Source organism: Odocoileus virginianus, chromosome 8 (assembly GCF_023699985.2).
Source record: "Odocoileus virginianus isolate 20LAN1187 ecotype Illinois chromosome 8, Ovbor_1.2, whole genome shotgun sequence".
Taxonomy (NCBI): domain Eukaryota; kingdom Metazoa; phylum Chordata; class Mammalia; order Artiodactyla; family Cervidae; genus Odocoileus; species Odocoileus virginianus.
In genome coordinates, this window is record NC_069681.1 from 23,208,782 (window position 1) to 23,231,821 (window position 23,040).

Here is a 23,040-nt window from a genome sequence, read left to right on the forward strand (position 1 = left end):
TCAGGATGAGGGAACAATAGACTAAGCCAAGACCCAGAGACAAGGAAATGCAGAAATCTAAGGATTCTGGGAAAAGTCAGCAGCCCTGCCACCTTAAGGTTTAGAGAACTCGTGGGAGGCTGGAAACAATTCAGGGTCATATCACCACCTTCATTAACAAAGCACCTCAATCTGGAGATGCTTGCAAAATTCCTATTCACTAAAAATCCACACAACCATCTATAAATTATACTTGGCTTTAACTGATACAATGTCTTTAACTGATGCAAGGAAATTTGAGACTTAAGATTGCTAAAGGAAATTCAAGTTAATATGGTTCCAGTGTTGAAGAGGGATTTTATTTTTTAATTTAAGCTTTCATCCAAGAATGGACTGTTGGTAACTTACAAAATATTTCCCTCACGTGGAACACATTTGCATTTCAAAACCATTTCAAAGCTGTTTATTGGCGAATTGAAAGGGAAGGAAGCGTGATGGGCACTGGGTTAACTACTTTCGTAGGAAGTCATTATGAGGAAAACTGTTCTCAAGACAAACAGCAACAAAGACGGATGAGTAAATGAAGCTGACATTTTTGTTGGTATAATACAAAAAAAGTAATGGCCTTGGGTCAAAACTTGAGATTCCAAGTTGGCTTCTGCCAGTTGTCAGTGGTGTGAACTTGGGCAGTTTAACCCCTCTAAGCACTGGTTTCCACCTCTGTAAAATAAGAAGCACAATCACAATAATAAAACTTTCCAGTGGTGTGCTGCATTATTATTGTACACTTTGAATGCGGGCTTCCCTGATAGCTCAGTTGGTAAAGAATCTGCCTGAAATGCCAGAGCCCCTGGTTCAATTCCTGGGTTGGGAAGATCTGCTGCAGAAGGAACAGGCCATCCACTCCAGTATTCTTGGGCTTCCCTTGTGGCTCAGCTGGTAAAGAATCTGCCTGCAATGCAGGAGACCTGGGTTCAATCCCTGGGTTGGGAAGATCCCCTGGAGAAGGGAACAGCTACCCACTCCAGTATTCTGGCCTGGAGAATACCAGAGTCAGACACGACTTAACCACTTTCACTTTCACTTTCTGTCACTTTCAGCCCACTGTCTTTGGATCTGATCATATGATGTGTCCACTGGAATGTGATGCTTGTCCCATCTCTTTGTTATTACAACAGTGTGCCTGCAAGGAAGCTGCTCTTTCAGCTGGAATTCTAAAATGATGAGGACATGGGAAGCAGAGATGCAGCTGATCTACAGCCTACAGTAAATGTAAATGTTAAATCAACTTTGTTGGTGTAAGTCACTCAGATTTGAGGGTAATATGCTCAAGTAATATGCTGTGCTACCCACTTCACACACGTGTTATAAAGATTGAATAAAATAATATATTTTAAAGCACCTTGTAACTTTCTATGCTTACTCATACCTCAAACTATCTCCTTCTCTCCCTCAGGTTGTTGCAGATCAGAAACTTGCAATGTGACAGAATAAGGAAGAATGGGATACTGACTGTCAAAGCTGCACCCCCCTCCCCTGCCTCTCTGCCACTGCATCCTCAAATTCAATGCTACTGCTCCATCAGCAGTATACTCAAATCCTGTCCCATCTCCTTACCATACCTCATAAAACAAAAGAATCCTGGGGTTTTTTTTTAATTAGTTTTGATGTTAATTTCCATGAGAATAATAAAGTGGGGGTATCTTTCAAATGATATAGCTTTTCATGCTAGTGCTTGCCCCAACTCTTCTGAGAAAATGTTCAGAATCACTTAAGTCTGGTTTCCCTTTGAATTTTGGTGAAATCTTACTTAATTCTTTGTTTAGCCAGAGTTTTATCAGAACTTCTCTATGGAATCCTGTTTAACTTGGAGGATCCCATGGCGCAGGGGCCGGGGGGGGGGGGGGGGGGCGGGGGGAATTTAAAAGATAGCTTTAAAAAAAAAAAAATACATTTCAATTTAACTAGCAGTTTAAAAAAAAAAAACTTTGAGTAAATTCAACAAGGAAGTAATAAAAGAGGTGGCAGAGGAAAAACCCAAGAGATGGTACCATGATTCTCAATAAACCAGGAAAAGATGAAGGCTAGGGAAGCAGATGAGTTCATGACTGGGCAAGAAAACAAGAAAATTTTTTTTTTTTTTTGCCCAGGCCCCTGAGACTCCCATTTCTGTGTGAGGAAGTTGAAAGAACACAAAGTTCAGAGTTACACAAGCCTCAGAGCTTTGAATACCAGCTCAGTCACAATCTCTGTACAAGCTTAGGCTAGTTATGCAATTTGAGACTTACCCTCCTTAACCAGTAAATTAAGGGAAATAACAGCTACCAGGTAAGATTGCTATTAAGTAATAAATGGATTAAGGTGAGTGGAGCACTAAAACAGCACTTGGACAGTAACAGCTTCTCAAAAAATTCCCATTCTTGGCTCTTTGACATTAACTTTTCTCTCCATACCCTGAATCAATCTTCAACAATCCATGTGCAAATCCTTTTGTGTCCAGGTTGGGAATCTCTTATAGAGTAGTAAGTGAAAGTTGCTCAGTTGTGTCCCACTCTTTGTGATCCCATGGACTATATAGTCCATGGAATTCTCCAGGCCAGAATACTGGAGTGGGTAGCCTTTCCCTTCTCCAACAGATTAGTAAAAATGACTTTAATCTACCACGTAAAGATGGATGATAATTAAACATTTTATGTTTTAAAGTTCACAGCATTTTTTAAGTATGCACACATTTATATGTAGATATTTTTCTTAACATATTGATACCTTTACACGGGTCACCAAAAAAGCAATCATCTGAAATACGTAGAAGTAAAATTACACATTTTCCAAAGGCACATCATCAGTTGTCTGTTTATTTGACTTTCAACTCTGAAATCCCCAGGAACTAGAAAAGCGAGAGAGGGAGCCCCCACCCATCAAGAGGTCATACTGAGTGATTCCAAGGAACCGAAGAAAACCTATACTGTATCCAAGTTTTTAACCGCCAGGTTTTTAACTCCTGGCTACAGTTCCCAAGTATGATATAATTTAGAAACTTGGCGTAGGCACAGGAGAATCATGGAATTTAGAAGTGTCCCTCAACATGTAAAATTTTAATGAAAAACCCAAAAAAGTCATAAATTATCATAAAGAAATTCAGAAACAAACAAAAAATTTGCAAAATGCTAGGGGGAACTTTTTAAACCAAAAAAGAGGGGAAAAGGAAGGATAGCTGTTTTATTCATGTGTAAGTTGAATGGAGGGCTTCCCAGGTGGCTCAGTGGTAAAGAACTCACCTGCTAATACAGGAGACATTAGTTTGATCCCTGGGTCGGGAAGATCCTCTGGAGTAGGAAATGGCAACCCACTCGAACATGCTCACCTGAGATCCCATGAACAAAGGAGACTGGCAGGCTACAGTCCGGGGGGCCGCAAAAGAGTCGGACACAACTTAGCGACTAAACAACAAGTTGAATGGAACCTTCCTAGTCCCTTCACCCTCTTCCTGTTCTCCAGGCATCTTCTGCACCAGTGATTCCCGAGAGCCACCTACTATGAAGCTGGAACAGCCAAGAATGGTGCTACATTTCCAACCCAAGTTGATCACAGAAGTTTGAAAATACACATTTTTCACCCCAATCCTACAGTACAAGCACGACCAGCCACAATAGTTGCACACATAAGGACTGATTTGTTCATATAAACCCTGGGGAAAAAATCCCAAAGGCTTCCTGCTGCATTTCTTTGAAACCATTTGTTGACTCTTAGTCTGATATTTGACTTGAAAATTACAGATAAAATTAATTTTTACTGTAAGTCTCATATTTACCCCTCAAATCCCTTCTGGTCAATCTCAGTTATCCCTGACACAGAAAAGAGAATGCACACAGGAGAATTTATCAATTCAGACAAAATAGTCTTCCTCTGCCCCTATTAACATTTAACCTTAGACATATTCTGATAGATAAACACCTATCTGGTCATAAGTGTTGTTCTCCATGGTCAGAGAAATAGTTACAGAATTAAACAGTGGAGAGAGGAGGACAAAGTCATGTTCCAGCACAGTTCATTCACATCTTCATTTATTCACTCAGTATTCATTTATGGAGTACCCACTACAGGTCAAATAATGTTCTGGTTGCTGGGGTTGTATCAGTGAACGAAAAGACAAAAATCCCTACTGTTACAGAATCTGTACTCTAGTGGGGACAAATAAATAAAAGAAACAAGTAAATTAAATTACTTATAATTGTGATGAAAAATAACATAATGGAGGGGATAAGGAGTATTGTACACAGTTACAGACATAAATATGGTAGTCATGAATATCTCACTCAGAAAATTCCATTCGTGCAAAGACATGGAGCTGAAGGAGCATTTCAATAAGCTCGAAAGTTCCGAAGCAGGCACAGGCTAAGAGTATCTGAGAAATGGCAGGACTTCCCAGGTGGTGCTAGTGGTAAAGAATCCACCTGCCAATGCAGGGGACGCAAGAGGCACAGGTTGGATCCCTGGGTTGGGAAGATCCCCTGGAATAGGCACCCCACTCCAATATTCCTGTCTGGAAAATTCCATGGACAGAGGAGGCTGGCAGGCTGCAGTCCACAGGCCACAGAGTCAAACACAACTGAGCACAAGAAGGCTAGAAAGCAGAGCAACAGGGGTGAGGTCAGGGAGCTGGGAGAAGGGAGGGCAGGTGAAGGGTGAGACGAAGAAAGGTTGCAGGGTCTTAGGCAGAGCAGTGGCATGACCCGATGAAGGTTTAATGGAGTCAGTTTGGAGCTTGGAAAAGAGCTTGAAGGAAGGATACACGCTTGGAAGCAGAAATCCCATTCAGTTTCTACCACAAAAATCTGGGCACTCAGGTGACCATGGTTAGGATCAGGCTGAGAAAGAACAAGAAGTTATTGGATTCTGGATGTACTTGAAAAGTAGAGCCAATGGTGTTCTTTATTCATACAGGAAAAAAAAGATAAAGATGACTTATTGATGTTTGGACTGAGTAACTAGCAGAAGACAGTTACTATAAACTGAGATGGACAAGACCTTGGCAGGGTGTATTCGGGGCAGGGCAGGATCGGGAATTCAGTTTTGTGTGTTGTTATATATTTGAGATTACTGTGAGATATAGATACCTAATGATGACTGCCGACTGCTAATACCTATGGGGATACCTAACAGGCAGCAGTCAATATGACTGACTCTTCCTCTACAGCGATGGAGCTTTATCTACCTCCAGGGGTCCTTGATGGTCTCTCTAAATACTTTTACCTTTTCTCACTTAGGGGATTGAGACAGCACAGAATTCTTCATTGCTGATTCCATCCGTGAGTCAAGATTTCCTTTACGCTTTGCTTAGGCAATACTGTGAAAGATAAAACACAGTAAGGGGCAAGCAGGAAAATCTTAAAGAGGCTCAGTTATCCTTGAAATAAGTCAGAATTCTATAATCACATGCAAAAAAAAAAAAACCTAAAAGTACATTGAGAAACCAGCTATGGCTGAAATATGGCGACCATTAAGGCCACTATTCACTGTAAGACATTTGCATAACTGCTACTTTATAAGATCAAACTTTTCCCTGCCTTTATTAAACTAATGCATTCCAGCTCTGCATCCTGTGGTTTACAAATCATCAGGAGCTTGGAAAATTCGTGGTCATATGAAGAGCCAAAAAACATGACATTTCTCAAATTAATAGGAACAAACATAAATATGATGAGCAAAGAAGCAAACCACAAACACAGGTTTGCCACAGATCTGTAAACTTTCCACTAAGGGCCAAGTTCCAACAGGAGTGATGCTGTAAATTAGATGACAATTCTAACATTTAAGTGGGTAAAAATTTGTTCTAACATTGAGTATTTAAAGACACATAGTATGCCATTGTTAATTGACTATATTCCAATACAAAATTTTAAAACTTTAATAGAAAAAAAAAGATACACACTGTGGATCCTGCCTGCTAGTAGAGTACATTCTAAATCTTAAGAGTAAAGATATATATAAGTATATATATCTTATATAATATATATTTTGTTGTTCAGTCACTCAGTCGTATCTGACCCTTTGTGACCACACAGACGGCGCACACCAGGCTTCTCTGTCCTTCACAATCTCCCAGAGTTTGCTCAAACTCATGTCCATTGAGTCGATGATGCCATCCAACTATCTCATCCTCTATTGTCCCCTTCTCCTCCCGCCTTCAATCTTTCCCAGCATCAGGGTCTTTTCCAACGAGTCAGCTCTTTGCATCAGGTGGCTGAAGTATTGGAGCTTCAGCTTCAGCATCAGTCCTTCCAATGAATATTCACGGTTGATTTCCTTTAGGATTGATATATAACAAATATATATCACATATAATATATATCATATGTATAACATAGATATCATATATAACAATATATACATAGAGAGAGAGAACCCTTGAGCACTGTTGTTCAATCTCAAGACAAACAAAAGTCTCCCTTTCCCATACCTATTAACACTTCTCGATAAGTGATACAGAGCTACTTTCGTTCAAGTTTCAAGTAGATTCTTTTCATTCCTTTGCTCATTTATTTGAAGAAACTCCCATCTGAACAAGATTACCCACTCTTTCCATTGTGCAGTTATATTACTTAAGGCAGAACTAATTACAGGTTAATGTAAACAGTTTTTACAATTAGCCTCATGTCTGAAAGGCAAATCTTGGAGTCTGAGCAATTTGTTGCAGATTCCCAGATGATTATTATCTCCAGACAACCTCACTACTTGTGGTTAATGAGTCCGTTTTATTCACTTCAAAATAAATGTGGATCACAACTGCCATTTTAATAGCTCTATGGAAGCTAAGAGTTCAATCTCTGAGGCAGTAGCCCCATTCCAGGCCCAGTTCTGACCCTTTTGAGCTAGGAGATGTTTGACAAAGTTACTTAACATCTCTGTGTTTCAAGTTTTATTGTATGTAAACTGAGGTCAGCAATTGGACCAATCAGTTGGCTAGCATGTGGATCATATGTAAATGACACTTGGCACTGTGACAGGCAAATAATAAATGCTTGGTAAATACCCACCCCTAATATCTGAGGATGTGAGAGTTAGACCATAAAGAAGGCTGAGCGCTAAAGAATTCTTGCTTTCAAATTGTGGTGCTGGAGAACATTCTTGAGAATCCCTTGGACTACAAGGAGATCAAACAAGTCAATCCTAAAGGAAATCAACTCTGAATATTCATTGGAAGGACTGATGCTGAAGCTGAAGCTACAATACTTTGGCCACCTGATATGAAGAGCTGACTTACTGGAAAAGACAATGATGCTGGGAAAGACCAAAGGCAAAAGGAGAATAGGGCGACAGAGGATGAGATGGTTGGATGGCATCACTGACTTCAATGGACATGAACTTGAGCAAACTCTGGGACATAGTGAAGGACAGGGAAACCTGGCGTGCTACAGCCCATGGGGTCACAAAGTTGGACATGACTTAGTGACTGAGCAACAACAAGATCTGTGGAGTCTGGAGAGGAATATAAATGAAGATTCTTAAAACTGTCAAAGAGACCTGAAGCCAAGTACTGATCAAGTTGGTAAAGTAGGATTTTATTCAGAAACTATTATAATTGAGGAAAAGGAGACTTCAATATAGTATAAGAAGGATAAGCAGTAATTTATAGCCAAAGAACAAGATAAGGAGGTCAGTCGATGAAAGTCACCATGAGGAAAGAGGTGTCAAGAGTAGGGGGATTCTTGTTAAATCAATATAACAGGATTCTTGCTGAAGGCAAGCCAGGGAGATCATATATTAAAGGTGGGGAAATTCTCCATAAACTTACTTAGAAAGATTCTTCTTGTCTTTGTGTGCCTAGCTTATTTTACTTAACATAATGCCTTCCAGATTCAACCGTGTTGTCCCAAATGGCAGGATTTCCTTCTTTTTTAAGGTCAAATGTATACCACATTGGAATATATTTCCATTGTGTTTACATATACCACATTTTCTTATTCATTCATTCATCAATGGACACTCAGTCTGTTTACATGCCTTTGCTATTGTGAATAAGGCTGCAATGCACATGGGAATGCAGAAGGAACGAAAATTCAGAATCCTCCTATATTGCCATCCTGGTGATGTCTTTTCTAAAATGTTGGTAGTTGCCTGTGTTAGAATTAAGTAGGGTTATTCATTCCCTCCTCCTCAACCTTACTACCAGGTAGCATGTTACAATGAAAACAAGTCCCAGAGTGAACTTAACCATCCTCTCCAGATTCAAAATTGATCAAGAAATATAGAAAAAATACAGAAATCAAAATATAGTCTTTATTATTTTCGGAAAAATAAGATTGTGACCTCAAGCAGTACTGTGTAAGAATGAGGTTTGACATTTTATTTTAACTCGACAACCAGCAGGAAGAAATATCTAGGCAAAGAGTTTCAAATATACTCCTATCTAAAGAGAATTTACAAAGTTTAAATATGGAGAAGGGTCAATTTTATTAAGATCAATGAGGTCACAGTCAGTGAGTTAATTATCACAAAGCTGGTGAGCAAATTCAATTTCCTAGCACAAACATAGGTTACAACTTTAGTGAGCGAACACAATTTCCTATAGCAAACATTTGAATAAGCTTTGAGGTTAACATGGTCTTAACATTATAGGTTTAACATGAGATCAACAATAAAATTTTGTCCTTCGTTAATCATTCTTATCCAAAATGAAACAGTAAACATTGTAAGCTTACACTTTGAATTCTTAAAGCACTTATGTCAACAATGTTTATTCTGATGCTGTTTCTTCCATATTAAACAAAGTTGAATTTACCTGCTCAATTTGGGCCATCCAGGCTTGTCTAATATGCTTACTTTCAATAAAGAATATCACAGAAGACTTGGAAACAGAAGGTGAAAAGAAGAGGAATGGGTAAGAAGGAAAGAAAGAAACAGAGGGATGGAGAACTCTAGCAATCCAAAGCTACGTTTACACACAGAATCCCCCTTTCCCAGTGTCATCAAAAAGTAAAGTCATTTCCACTTCTGGGCATAAAAGTAGATTGGAGGTATGGAGAAGATGGAAGCTTGCTTCCAAATGAGTGCTTCTATGTGTGTGAAAGTGTGGGTGGAAGTTCCTGTTTATGACCCAAAGGAACTTTGGGAAAGGAAAGAATAGTTTCCCTGGTGATAATATTGGAAGAGGAAACCCATGATGGAATCTCAGGGAAAAGAAAGAACAGAGAAGCAGCAAAGGTAAGGGGCAGCCAGAAAGATAAATCGAGAAATGAGGGTGATGTCTCAGAAATGTAAATCAGACAAATATGGACTAGAGACAGTTTGGACAAGGAGAAGAAAATGTTCAAGCTACCAGTATAGACCATGTGCTGTGAGTCCCTACGTGTCAGGCACAGTGGGACGCGTGCACCTCAGCCAGTCCCCCAAATGAGAGGTCACCCTACTTCACCAAAAAGAAAAGTAAGGTTAAGACAACTTAAGTAACTCTTAACAAAGTCAGGCTTTGAACTTCTTTCTGACCATGAGGTCTACTGGGTCTTCACCATGTTATAAAGCCTCTAAGAATAAGGAATTTGGCAAATTCATCATCTTCATCTTATGCACCTCCTTGGGGGTCTATTGAGGCCATTACTAGACTCTCTAGTGCTTACTCCTTCCCAGTTATCCTACAGCTGCTCCTTTCATGACCCAGCCTATCAACTCCACTGGGCTTCCCATTAGTCCCGCTGCCTGGGGTTGATGTGTTGCTTGCCCAGCCTACCGGCTATTTATTGCCACATAGAGAATAGCTTTTAATTTTATAGTTTCTGTGGGTCAGGAGTCTGGGCTTTCTCTGGCTTCAGAACTCGCCAAGGGCTAAAACTAAGCTGTTGAGTTTTTCTTAAATTCCTCTGTAATTGATGAGCATTTATTGGGTGTCTATCCCCCCCCATCTCCCAGACACCATTTTTTTTTCTTTAATGTTTCCATCCTACCAATAACTTTAAGCCCACCTGAGGTTGCTTTCAGCCTCTCATCATTTCTTCTCAGGAGCCCCCCTTCCTCCATTCCATGGGATGCCTTGGGGGCTGCCAATCATGAGACATCACCTTTCTCATCCTGGGAACACAGACAAGACCCAGACCTGCCAATCAGAGACACTGCTGCTCCCTAAGACTCAATGATGGGTGTACTTAACTTCAGGGAAGATCACCGGGAGCCTTTTTTATCTTTAAAGGACTGATTTGTTGTTGTTCACTCAGTTGTGTCTGACTCTGTGACCCCATGGACTGTAGCACACCAGGCTTCCCTGTCCTCACTATCTCCCAGAGTTTGCTCATGTCCACTGAGTTGGTGATGCTATCTAACCATCTCATCCTATGCCACCCTCTTCTCCTTTGGGCTTCAATCTTTCCCAGCATGAGGGAATGAGTCGGTTCTTCCACCAGGTGGCCAAATGGGCTCATAAAAAATAGAATACTCCAGGGTAGAGTTATAAGGGCTGTTTTGATCCAAATATATGTGAAACCATCTTTCCTATCATTTGAAAGAGAAGCTGACACAGAAATACGGCCAAGAGAAAGAAAATAGAGCCAAGAGATGTAAAAAATAAACAGACGCCTGACAACATTATTTAAGTAACTGGGGACTGTCATGTCTGAAGAAGTGAATCCCTGAACTTTTCAAGTTATATGAACCAATAAATTATCTTCTTTTCCCTAAGATGGTGCAAGTTAGATTTCTGTCACTTGTAAGAAAAACAACTGAACCAATTTATCTCCATTTCCACAGAGCAACTCCACAGTCACTTTTAAGGAAGGGAAAATATTTTACCACCATTATGTGGCTCAGTGGTAAAAGAATCTGCCTGCTAATGGAAACATGGGACATACGAGTTTGATCCCTGGGTTGGGAAGATCTCCTGGAGTAGGAAACGGCAACCCACTCCAGTATTCTTGCCTGGAAAATCCCCTAGACAGAGGAGCCTGGTGGCCTACAGTCCAGAGGGTCACAAAGAGTCGGACAGAACTGAGCACACACACCACCATATATTTCACAGTGTCACAGAAACTAAGTTCTTTCTTTTTGAACCTCAACCAGCTAAATAACTGTGACGAGCTTCCCAATTAGTCAATATTTAATAGGCCTATTTTATTTTTAAACCTACACTGCCTTCAAGTATCTGTGGAAAGGTGTGGTCACACAGGTACAGAGGGACTGGCTTGTTCCCAGCACAGAGGTAAGCCCACCTTCTGTCTGCCAACATGGCCATCCTCACTCTTTCATGGTTAGGCCGTGACACGCACACAAAACCTGTGTGTTGGTGGCCTGAAACTTAGAGGAAAACAACATACCACCAATCTCAACTAATGATTATCCCTTCCCAATTTCCTCATTCCTATCAAAGTTACCCCTTCTTCTTTGCCAGCTACTTTTGATCTATTATTATGGTCTGTTGCTTCTTTTTCATGAGGCCTCTTAGGTGTGACACTGTCTTTTTATATTCACAGTCATGTCCTTTTAGGGTCTGGTCCTAAGCACCCTCAGCCACCCTTCATCGCATGGGTCCTGGGAATGTGTTAAAATGTGTCCCCAAATCCACTGCCACTGTATTCCACCCAGGCTCCTCACCACTCAGCCCTTCCTCCTCCTCCTCTCACCTACTACTTCCAATCTCTTACCTCCATCCTCTTGTTTGATTCTCTTCTATTTTTTAAATATCCATTTATGTCACTATGCTATGTGGGGTCCTCCCTGTCAAAATCTGTTTTTTAATTTTTCAAAAAAAGAAAAGCATGTTTAGAAAATGCAGATGTTATATTAATCACACAATTCCTAAGAGCAATTTTACGCTGAGTGAAAAGGAAAAAACTGTGTGGTTTGATATTTTAACTTGATTTAAAAAAAATGCTTTCTAGGTTTCACTGTTCCAATGTATTAGTTAAATAATACACTAAGTGTTTCCATGTGACAATGACCTCATCTCTGTGAACAAAGAAACTGACCTAAGTACATGCCAAGAGAGCTTGCTCAACTAACCATGAATGTTGGATCACAAAATATAATCAAACTCTAGCCAAGAAGAGTAGATGCTAAGAACATAAAATACTGTATATAGTTCAGGTCAATAAAAATGTGGTTTATTATTTCTAAATCCTCTTTAAATAGTAAAAAAAAAAAAAAAAAAGAAAAAAATGGAGTGTGCTCCTGAAAGAGTCCATCAACTGAAAGGTGTTTTTCCCATGTTTTGAAGTTCATTGTCCTTCAATTTCACTCTATCTGAAGAAGTAGTTGTTTTGAACAGATACCCTTAAAAACTCTTGCCAGAAGTCTCACCAAAAAATAGTTAAGATACATAAATTACCCTGCATGTATGAGCCACCAAACTCTAAGAATAGTTATTTGCTGAATCCTGAGATTCTGATTTTACAGTCTTCTTGTGAACTTATTTTATTTATTTTTTTTTTCTTCCATTTATTTTTATTTGTTGGAGGCTAATTACTTTACAACATTGCAGTGGTTTTTGTCATACATTGAAATGAATTAGCCATGGATTTACATGTATTCCCCATCCCGGTTCCCCCTCCCACCTCCCTCTCCACCCCATCCCTCTGGGTCTTCCCAGTGCACCAGTCCTCAGCACTTGTCTTATGCATCCAACCTGGGCTGGTGATCTGTTTCACCCTAGATATACATGTTTCGATGCTGTTCTCTTGAAACATCCCGCCCTCGCCTTCTCCCACAGAGTCCACAAGTCTGTTCTATACATCTGAGTCTCTTTTTCTTTTTTTGCATATAAGGTTATCGTTACCATCTTTCTAAATTCCATATATATGTGTTAGTATACTGTAATGGTCTTTATCTTTCTGGCTTACTTCGCTCTGTATAATGGGTTCCAGTTTCACCCATCTCATTAGAACTGATTCAAATGAATTCTTTTTGATGGCTGAGTAATATTCCATGGTGTATATGTACCACAGCTTCCTCATCCATTTGTCTGCTGATGGGCATCTGGGTTGCTTCCATGACCTGGCTATTATAAACAGTGCTGCGATGAACATTGGGGTGCACGTGTCTCTTTCGGATCTGGTTTCCTCAGTGTGTATGCCTAGAAGTGGTATTGCTGGGTCATATGGCAGATCTATTTCCAGCTTTTTAAGGAATCTCCACACTGTTTTCCATAGTGGCTGTACTAATTTGCATTCCCACCAACAGTGTAAGAGGGTTCCCTTTTCTCCACACCCTCTCCAGCATTTATTGCTTGTAGACTTTTGGATAGCAGCCATCCTGACTGGTGTATAATGGTACCTCATTGTGGTTTTGATTTGCATTTCTCTGATAATGAGTGATGTTGAGCATCTTCTCATGTGTTTTTTTGCCATCCGTATGTCTTCCTTGGAGAAATGTCTGTTTAGTTCCCTGGCCCATCTTTTGATTGGGTCATTTATTTTTCTGGAGTTGAGCTGGAGGACTTGCTTTTATATTTTTGAGATTAATCCTTTGTCTGTTGCTTCATTTGCTATTATTTTCTCCCGATCTGAGGGCTGTCTTTTCACCTTACTTATAGTATCCTTTGTTGTGCAAAAGCTTTTAAGTTTCATTAGGTCCCATTTGTTTATTTTTGCTTTTGTTTCTAAAATTCTGGGATGTGGGTCATAGAGGATCCTGCTGTGATTTATGTCGGAGAGTGTTTTGCCTATGTTCTCCTCTAGGAGTTTTATAGTTTCTGGTCTTACATTTAGATCTTTAATCCATTTTGAGTTTATTTTTGTGTATGGTGTTAGAAAGTGTTCTAGTTTCATTCTTTTACAGGGGGTTGACCAGTTTTCCCAGCACCACTTGTTAAAGAGGTTGTCTTTTTTCCATTGTATATCCTTGCCTCCTTTGTCGAAGATAAGGTGACCATAGGTTCGTGGATTTATCTCTGGGCTTTCTATTCTGTTCCATTGATCTATATTTCTGTCTTTGTGCCAGTACCATACTGTCTTGATGACTTGTGAACTTATTTTAAATGGCACCTCCCCATTGAAACAAAAAAAGAATACTGAATTAACTGCAAAGGCTAAATTTCAGACTATAAGCAATTTACAAGGTCAACAATATGACTTGCAAGGTAATCACCAAGCAAATAATTTGACTTCACAGTCTACACAGTTAAGATTATTGAGGTCCATTTTATTAACTCAAACCAGATCTGAACATGAGGATATTTACAGTCTTTGTTGTTTTTATTCACTTACTTATTGTGAATTATTAATGGGGAGTACTACCTCAATGAAGAGGAAGGATTCTAAGTTCTAAAACAATCTGGCTCCAAGGGTTCTGGAAGAGGAGTGGGGACCTGTCCCTTTATTTTGAAATACTGGAAAAGTTGATCCTGTTTCTCCATTGTGTGTAGACTTTAGAAACTAGATTTAACATCAGTGTCTTCAAAAGAAAATTCCATAAGTGATGAGATTAGCCATTTTCTCACCTCCTTCATTACCAAATATTATTTATTACTGACTAGCTTCTCTGAAAAGAGCATTGCTCCAGGAAATGAGGTGACAATGAAGGAAAAGGCATGATCCCAGATGCTCGCAAACTAGGTGGGGAGTTGTGGGACATGCATTTTTTTTTTTTAAATCCATCAAATCTGTAAGTAAATTCTTTAGGATTTCCAAGGAAAGAATGGTCACTCAAGCTTTTAATCTCCTGGGGACTCTATGAAAGAAGTGAGATTCATGCTGGAGCTGGAAGGATACATAAGAATTACTCAAATGGAAAAGAGAAAGTGCATTCCAAAATAAGAGAAATGGTATAAACATAAGAAATTGGAATGTGTGGGGCCAGTTCTGAGAACAATGAGATGACCAATTGAAATAGAATGGAAGAGATACGGGATTTATTTAATCCTTCTCTATTTTTCTTTTGCCAGCACTCAACTAGAAACTTGAAATACAACTGATAAATCAGAGAGTATCTATGTTCTAGAAGAGTTATAATATAGAAAAATCTATATAAACAATTTGTCCTAAAATTTTATACATTTGTTGTGATAGTGTGACATGACCATACACAAAAAGAAATAATCAAATCTTTGTAAATGGCTAAAGAAAGTCTTCTTAGTGATGGTACTAGTTGAACTGGGTCATAGAAAATATACTAGGATAACCACATGTGCAAAGTCAGAGGCTATTCTAAAACAAACTTTCTTAACTTAAATGGATCTATGTTATAAGTTTAAAGCTCTTAAAATATAAAAATTCTGCAACTTCTTTTGATAACCCATTCTAGCATTCAATAGCCTTACAATATTCTTGCTTACAAAATTCTTTTTGCTCACCATGTTGATGCCTCTCCTCTGATATAGCTCAACCTGGAGGATTTTATTACTTCTGGTTTATGCGTCTCGCATTCATAGTAACCTTCTCTATATGGGACAGTTAAGCGGAAAGATATATTGCTTAAAGCCCGAGACAGACAACATTAAGTCTGTGACTTTGACACAGAAGAACATCTGATTTAGCATCAAAATGCTGGAAATCTGCATTTGTTTGGCTTCCATGGGCTGCTATACAAATATGGAGAACACTACTACTTTGGGAAATAGGATTAACTAAAATTCAGTTAATTCAGGTGCTTACATACTCCCCAGTGCGAATATAAACAACAGAGGAGTTGTTTATCCACCAATCATTCCAAGCACTCTTCACAGGCTATTTTATGTCCCATTTTAGTTTACTCTTTGTAATCCCTTCTGAACATACTCAGACGCCCCATTAAACAATAACAAAGATTTTCTCTTTCTGGTAAATGGAATCTCTCTCTTTCCATTGATAGACTAAAAACATACATAAATACCTTTAAATTTTAAGATAATCGTATTGCTTAAGAGTCAACCTCCCCCAACCATCTTCTTAATAGACTTGGTGTATTTTTTTTAATACTTGGTTCATGAGCCCCCAGCTTTGTTACAGTAAACACTCCTGGTTTTCATGTAGTCAGAGAAAGAACGTTCCCATATTTTCCAAAGAAAACGTCTTCTTTTTTGTTCACATCCCTATATGAATGGATCAATTCTACCATATACATTCAGAATTTTATCACAGTTGATTCTTTAAAACAGAAGATCCCTTTTTCATCCTTAGGCCTACAGTACAACTTCTGGTACATAATAGTGCTGTCTAAATAGTTGTTCATTGAATTAATTATAGAAATAACATTAATGAACTTACATTGCTATGTGTAACACTGTTTTAAACTATGGTGCAAATATTAAAATTAAAAGCTCAATATTTTATAAATTTCAAAATCATTAACAAAATAAACTGTATCCAGAATTCGAGCTTTTTTGTGAAAAAGTTACTTGAAAGAGAAAATACCAGTTTAGTTTTACTTTCTGGGAACTAGGAAGCCTGCAGAAATGGGGCGGGGGGGAGTCTATTTGTGCACATTGAGTAATCTGGTATCTCACTACCTTCGGTGTTCCAGGAGCTGTTTTTATCTCAATACCAAATAACTTTTTTGACAAATTTATAACTATTAGTTCATCTGTCACTAATCAAAATGTGCCAAGGAGTAGGGATAAGATGTTCTGGGGCAGAGCTGCTTTCCCAAGTTAAGAGACCTGGCAAGAAGGATAGTACTGACAAATCCACCTGCAGGGCAGCAATGGAGATGCAGACATAGAGAACAGGCTTGTGGACACAGTAGGGGAAGGAGAGGCTGGGACGATAAGAGAGAGTAGCATGGAAACATAGACATTACCATATGTAAAATAGATAGCCAGTGGGAATGTGCTGTATAATGCAGGGAACTCAGATCCTGTACTCTGTGACAACCTAGCAGGGTGGGATGGGTGGCAGGTGGGAGGGAGGTTCAAGAGGGCAGGGGACGTATATATTCCTATGGCTGAATCATGTTAATATATGGCAGAAACCAACACAGTACTGTAAAGCAACTACCCTCCAACTAAAAATAAATAAATTAAAAAAAATTTTTTTTAATAGAGGAGCCTCAACAAAGGAAACTATAAGCAAGGTGAAGACAGCCTTCAGAATCGGAGAAAATAATAGCAAATGAAGCAACAGACAAAGGATTAATCTCAAAAATATACAAGCAACTCCTGCACCTCAATTCCAGAAAAATAAATGACCCAATCAAAAAATGGGCCAAAGAACTAAACAGACATTTCTCCAAGGAAGACATACAGATGGCCAACAAACACATGAAAAGATGCTCAACATCACTCATCATCACAGAAATGCAAATCAAAACCTCAATGAGGTACCATTACACGCCAGTCAGAACGGCTGCTATCCAAAAGTCTACAAGCAATAAATGCTGGAGAGGGTGTGGAGAAAAGGGAACCCTCTTACACTGTTGGTGGGAATGCAAACTAGTACAGCCGCTATGGAGAACAGTGTGGAAAAAACTGGAAATAGAACTGCCATATGACCCAGCAATCCCACTTCTGGGCACACACACCAAAGAAACCAGATCTGAAAGAGACACGTGCACCCCAATGTTCATCGCAGCACTGTTTATAATAGCCAGGACTTGGAAGCAACCTAGATGCCCATCAGCAGACGAATGGATAAGGAAGCTGTGGTACATATACACCATGAAATATTACTCAGCCATTAAAAAGAATTCATTTGAATCAGTTCTAATGAGGTGGATGAAACTGGAGCCCATAACACAGAGTGAAGTAAGCCAGAAAGATAAAGACCATTACAGTATACTAACACATATATATGGAATTTAGAAAAATGGTAACCATAACCCTATATGAAAAATGGAAAAAGAGACACAGATGTACAGAACAGACTTTTGGACTCTGTGGTTGAAGGCAAGGGTGGGATGTTTTGAGAGAACAGCATCAAAACATGTATATTATCTACGGTGAAACAGATCACTAGCCAGGTTGGATGCAGGAGACAAGTGCTCGGGGCTGGTGCGCTGGGAAGACCCAGAGGGATGGGGGGGAGGGAGGTGGGAGGGGGGATCAGGATGGGGAACACATGTAAATCCATGGCTGATTCATGTCCATGTATGGCAAAAACCACTACAATATTGTAAAGTAATTAGCCTCCAACTAATAAAAATAAATGGAAAAAAAAAATAAAATAGAGGAGCCTCAGGGCAATTTTCTGTGCTGCTAATCCTTCCTGTTTCTAGAAGCCAACTCTAGAAATGCTATTTTCTTCGCAGCATTTACAACTCCTGTACTGGCTCCGTAGTTCCTGACTCAAGCTCATTTCACTATTTTCCTAGGAGTTAGGTACACTCGGTAACTTTGGCTCTAGGTTTCTGCCACCCAGATTATGGTCTATTTTAGTTCATTATGTGTGTTGTGCTTAGTTGCTCAGCGGTGTCTAACTCTTTTCGACACCACGGACTGTTTGTAGTCTGCCAGGCTCCTCTGTCCACGGGGATTCTCCAGGCAAGAACACTGGAGTGGGTTGCTGTGCCCCCCCACCAGGGGATCGTCCTAACCCAGGGATTGAACCCCGGTCTCCCGCACTGCAGGCAGAGTCTTTACCATCTGAGCCACCCCCTGCTTCGAATCTGGTGGAGCCACGTAACGTGCTGTGGTTGAAATTGCTCTATGGGAGTAGAATGCAAATTTAGGTTAGTGAAGAGAACTCAGTATGACAGATTCCTTCCAGAACTGACGATAACATATTTTCTGAGAACTTTACTATTAACAATGCATTTTCAGAAACAGATAACCTAAATCAACGCTTTTTCTTTAGAGATGTGCCTTCATCATGTCTTTCCAAAGATCTATTTATTTTTCAGAAAAATAACTTTTCCTACTCATTATTTCACGCATTACATAATACTTAACTAAATTATATCACTGCATCACAAATACAAGGACAAAAAAGACTGATTCATGGTAGGAGCATCACTTGTCTTAGTCACCTTGTGAAGTGAAAGTTGCTCAGTTGTGTCCAGCTCTTTGAGACCCCATGGACTATACAGTCCATGGAATTCTCCAGGCCAGAATACTGGAGTGGGTAGCCTCTCCCTTCTCCAGGGGATCCTCCCAACCCAGGGATTGAACCCAGGTCTTCCACATTGCAGGCAGATTCTTTACCAGCTGAGCCACAAGGGAAGCATTAGTCACCTTGGGATGCCATAAAAATACCACAGATTCAGTGGTTTAAACAATAGAAATTAAAAATAAACTTTTTAAAGGCAACAGACGTCTGTTTTCTCACAGATCTGCATGCTAGGAAGTCCAAGATCAAGGTGCAGCCACTTCAGTTTCTGGGTACAGCTCTCCTCTGACTTACAGATGGACAGCTTCTCCCTGGGTCTTCAGAGGTGAGAGGGAAGATGGAGAGAGAGCTCCCTGTGACTCCTGTTATAAGAACATAAATCCCATCAGATCAGGGCTCCACCACAGCCTCACTTAACCTCAATTACTTCCTCACTCCAAATCTAGCCACAGTGAGGGGGCTTCAACACAGGAATCTGGCATTCCCTAAAGAATATGCCCACAATATGGGAGACTGGGTTTGATTCCTGGGCGGGGAAGATCCCTCAGAGAAGGGAATGGCAACCCACTCCAGTATTCTTGCCTGGAGAATTCCATAGACAGAGGAGCCTGGTGGGCTACAGTTCCTGGGGTTGCGATGAGTCAACACGACCGAGTGACTAACACTTACTTACTTAAAGAGGTTAAATACAGAGTTATCAAATTACTTAATAATCCTATCCCTGGATAAATTCCCAAGGGAGGGGGAAACATGTACACCATAAAACTTATACCTATGTGTTTATAACAACATTCATCAGAATAACCAAAACATGAAAACAAACCAAATTACCCTAACTGGTTAATAAATAATGTAATAGATCTGTAAGATGAAATATTCAACAATAAAAAGAAATGAGGGAACTTCCCAGGCAGTCCAGTGATTAAGACTCTGAGCTTCCACTGCAGGAAGCACTAAGATCCCCCATGTGGTGTGACCACAAAAAAAGAAAGAAATGAGGCTGGGACTCTACAAGGATCCAGCAAGGGAAATTGAACAGAAGCAGCCAATGAAATAAGATGAAAAGCCAGTCCGTGCAACCACCCAAGCAGCTCTAGGACTCATTGGTCCTGCTTTACATACAGGTAAACAGAAGCTCAAGGTGGTCATGGTACAAGATGCCATAATGAAGAAGAGCCAGAATCTAAGCCCTGAGCCCTCCGGGTTAGTCCATGCTTTTCTATCCCTGTAAGATTGCTCACTGGAGAAAAGATGTGGTTCTAACAATGTACTGCTGTTATCATACTCATCATAACAGGTACACTGCTAAGTTAAATTTATCCCACTTGTGAAGAACACAGACAATGCATAGCAGCAACCCCAAACAAAACTCTTAAGATGATAAACTGAGGAACTTCTTTGGACCCACAAAGCTACCCATAGCAAGGCATGTTTCATATGTAGTGCTGCAGATAGCACTGGGAAACAGCCTGCCCCAGAGAGGAAGCAGTCTTGGGCTGCCACTGCAGACACGGACAACATAAACTTACTTCTTCCTCTCCTCCACTGCTCAGTGCTCTTTATTCCACGTTTGGTTTCACCAGTATTTTTCCTTCTGTCCTATATTTCCTGTTTTTCCATTTTACCCAGAGTACTATATTGAGTTAAAGCAGTATATAAAGTGACTTGAACTTCTAGGGTAAAGGCGTATTTAAATCTAAGAAACAAAAAGTTTAGCATAGTAATAATGGTTAAACACAGAAAAATTATATTGCAAAAAAAAGTATTCAACCTTTTAAAGTGACAGTTATATTTCAGCCAAAAAAATTTACCCATGAATTCTTAAAGATGACACCTTATAAACATAATTTTTTTCAGTCTTTTATAAAACTTAAGTCTAGATCCTTCATGAAGCACTTATTTTTAAAATAAAGTCCTGACCTCTAGTGGCTAAACTGAATTAATTCAATACCCGAATCTATTGAACAATCTTGACATCAGGAAGAGAGACAGTCGGACATTACAGTCTCTCATTAACGTAATGTAACAGGCAAAATACAAACACATCCATGAAATAGTTGTGAAAAAACTCAAACTTGAATCTGATCTAGACTCAGATCTAATCTAATAGCCAGGCTAGGGGAAATAAACAGAAGATAAACATGTTAAACAATATTAATTTAGAAACAGAAATTCTACCTCACAAAAGGCCCAGTCCATTTTCTTTTTTTAAAAACAAAGAACATGAAAAAACAGAGAGAACTTCATAGATTAAATGGATCTTAAGAGACATATTGGGTTTCCCAGGTGGTGCTAGTGGTAAAGAACCCACCTGCCAATGCAGGAGCCTTATAAGACATGGGTTTGATCCCCGGGTGGGGAAGATCCCCTGGAGGAAGGCATGACAACCCACTCCCGTATTCTAGCCTGGAGAATTCCATGGACTGAGGAGCACGGAGAGCTACAGTCAATGGGATTGCAAAGAGTCAGACATGACTGAGTGACTAACATACACACACAACATCGACAGCAGCTAGAACCTTGCCTGGTAGATTACAGGTTCTCGGTAAATACTTATTGAATGAATGAATGAATGAATGAACGAACAGTAGATACTCAGATTTCAGTAGGCATTAGAGATGCAAGCATGAACCAGATCAAGTCCTTGAGATGTTCAGAGTTAGACTGGTTCAAATATGCTTGCCTGAGGAAAGGAAAAGAGGGGCAGAGACAGAAAGTCAAATTCTACAGTGGGGACTGCTGTGGAACTCTTCTTTCCATTCTTGCTGTTTTTTTGCCTTTGCTTTCTTTCCTTATCTTTCCTTGGGAGAAAGTGAGACACTCCCCTCAGTGCCAGGTAAAAAAAAAAAAAAAAAACTATGGCTTTTCCTGTGCCAATGAGAACTGAACATGCTATGGAATCTTCATGCCAAATCTATAAAATGTAGTCTTTATGGCCTCACTGAGATAATAATTCAAGAATGAGAGTCATTCATTGTAATTTAGAAACCCTTCTATGGGAGAAACTAATGCCATGAAACTTGAGAACCATTAGAAGGGTTTCTAAATTACAATGAATGACTCTCATTCTTGAATTAATCATTATTACTTAGGGACTTTCTTAAAAATGTGATGACTTTCCCGACCTGGTTGGGGCTGTGAACTGTCCCAGGTAGGCTCCAGCCATGGAACAAAAGCATCCTTTAACAATACCATTATCCTTTTACCCCAAATGCACAATGCTTACTTGGGGTAAACTTTTCAAAAGATATATAAGATCCAGATTTTTTAAAAGAGAACAATTTGTTCGCGAAAAATACTGATAGAGTATTCGCAATTCCATTTGGTGCCACAAGATGTCACCTGTATATAAGAAAATTCTCCATGTACAACAGAAACAATTGAAATTGTATTCAGAAAAATGTTTTGAGGCTCTAATTTTTAAGGACACCAGAATGTGCATTCTGGATGATGAAAACATGAACACAGCATGGTTCCTGACCTCACCGGGCTTAAAATGCCGCATAGAAACAGATGTGTGCTCAAACAACTATACATAGTGCATGGAACATACAAGGCAATGTCAGAACTACAAACTGTCAAAGCAAAAACTGCCCCAACAAAGTTAAAAAGGTTAGGAAGACTTTACTCAAGGCTGTCTATATAGTTACAAGAGATCAGAGCACAGTCTGAACTCATCTCTACTGAAACAAAGAATCAGAGAGTTATTTTGGTGGCTTTCAAACATTTTTCATTATAGTAAAATACACATTTACTACTGTAACCTATTTTTAAATATATAATTCAGTGGCACTGAGTACATTCACAGTTGTTGTGCATCAGAATTATCTATTTCTAGAACATTTTCATCCTCTAGAATGAAACTCAATACCCATTAAATAATTTCCCATTCCTTCCATCCCACAGTCCCTAATAAACTATTCTATTTTCTGTCTCTATACATAGTTAAATAGAATTTAACTATTTTAGGTATCTCATTAGAAGGAATCATACAATTATTGTCCTTTTGTGTTCGGCTTATTTCACTTCGTATAATGTTATCAAGGTTCATCCATCTTATAGTGTGTGTCAAAATTTTATTCCTTTCTAAGGCTGAAGAATATTCTGTTGAATATATACACCA

The 23,040-nt window shown here is 39.4% G+C and overlaps 1 long non-coding RNA gene across 1 annotated transcript; it reads right to left on the reverse strand.

Annotated features, from left to right (window-relative positions):
* Window positions 1-413: 413 nt before the first annotated feature.
* On the reverse strand, window positions 414-10,557 carry LOC110136320 (uncharacterized). Its single transcript, XR_002313603.2, has 3 exons — window positions 8,762-10,557; window positions 5,233-5,326; window positions 414-699 (listed from the first exon to the last, which is right to left on the reverse strand). It is a non-coding gene; the product is annotated as an uncharacterized lncRNA (long non-coding RNA).
* Window positions 10,558-23,040: the final 12,483 nt, after the last annotated feature.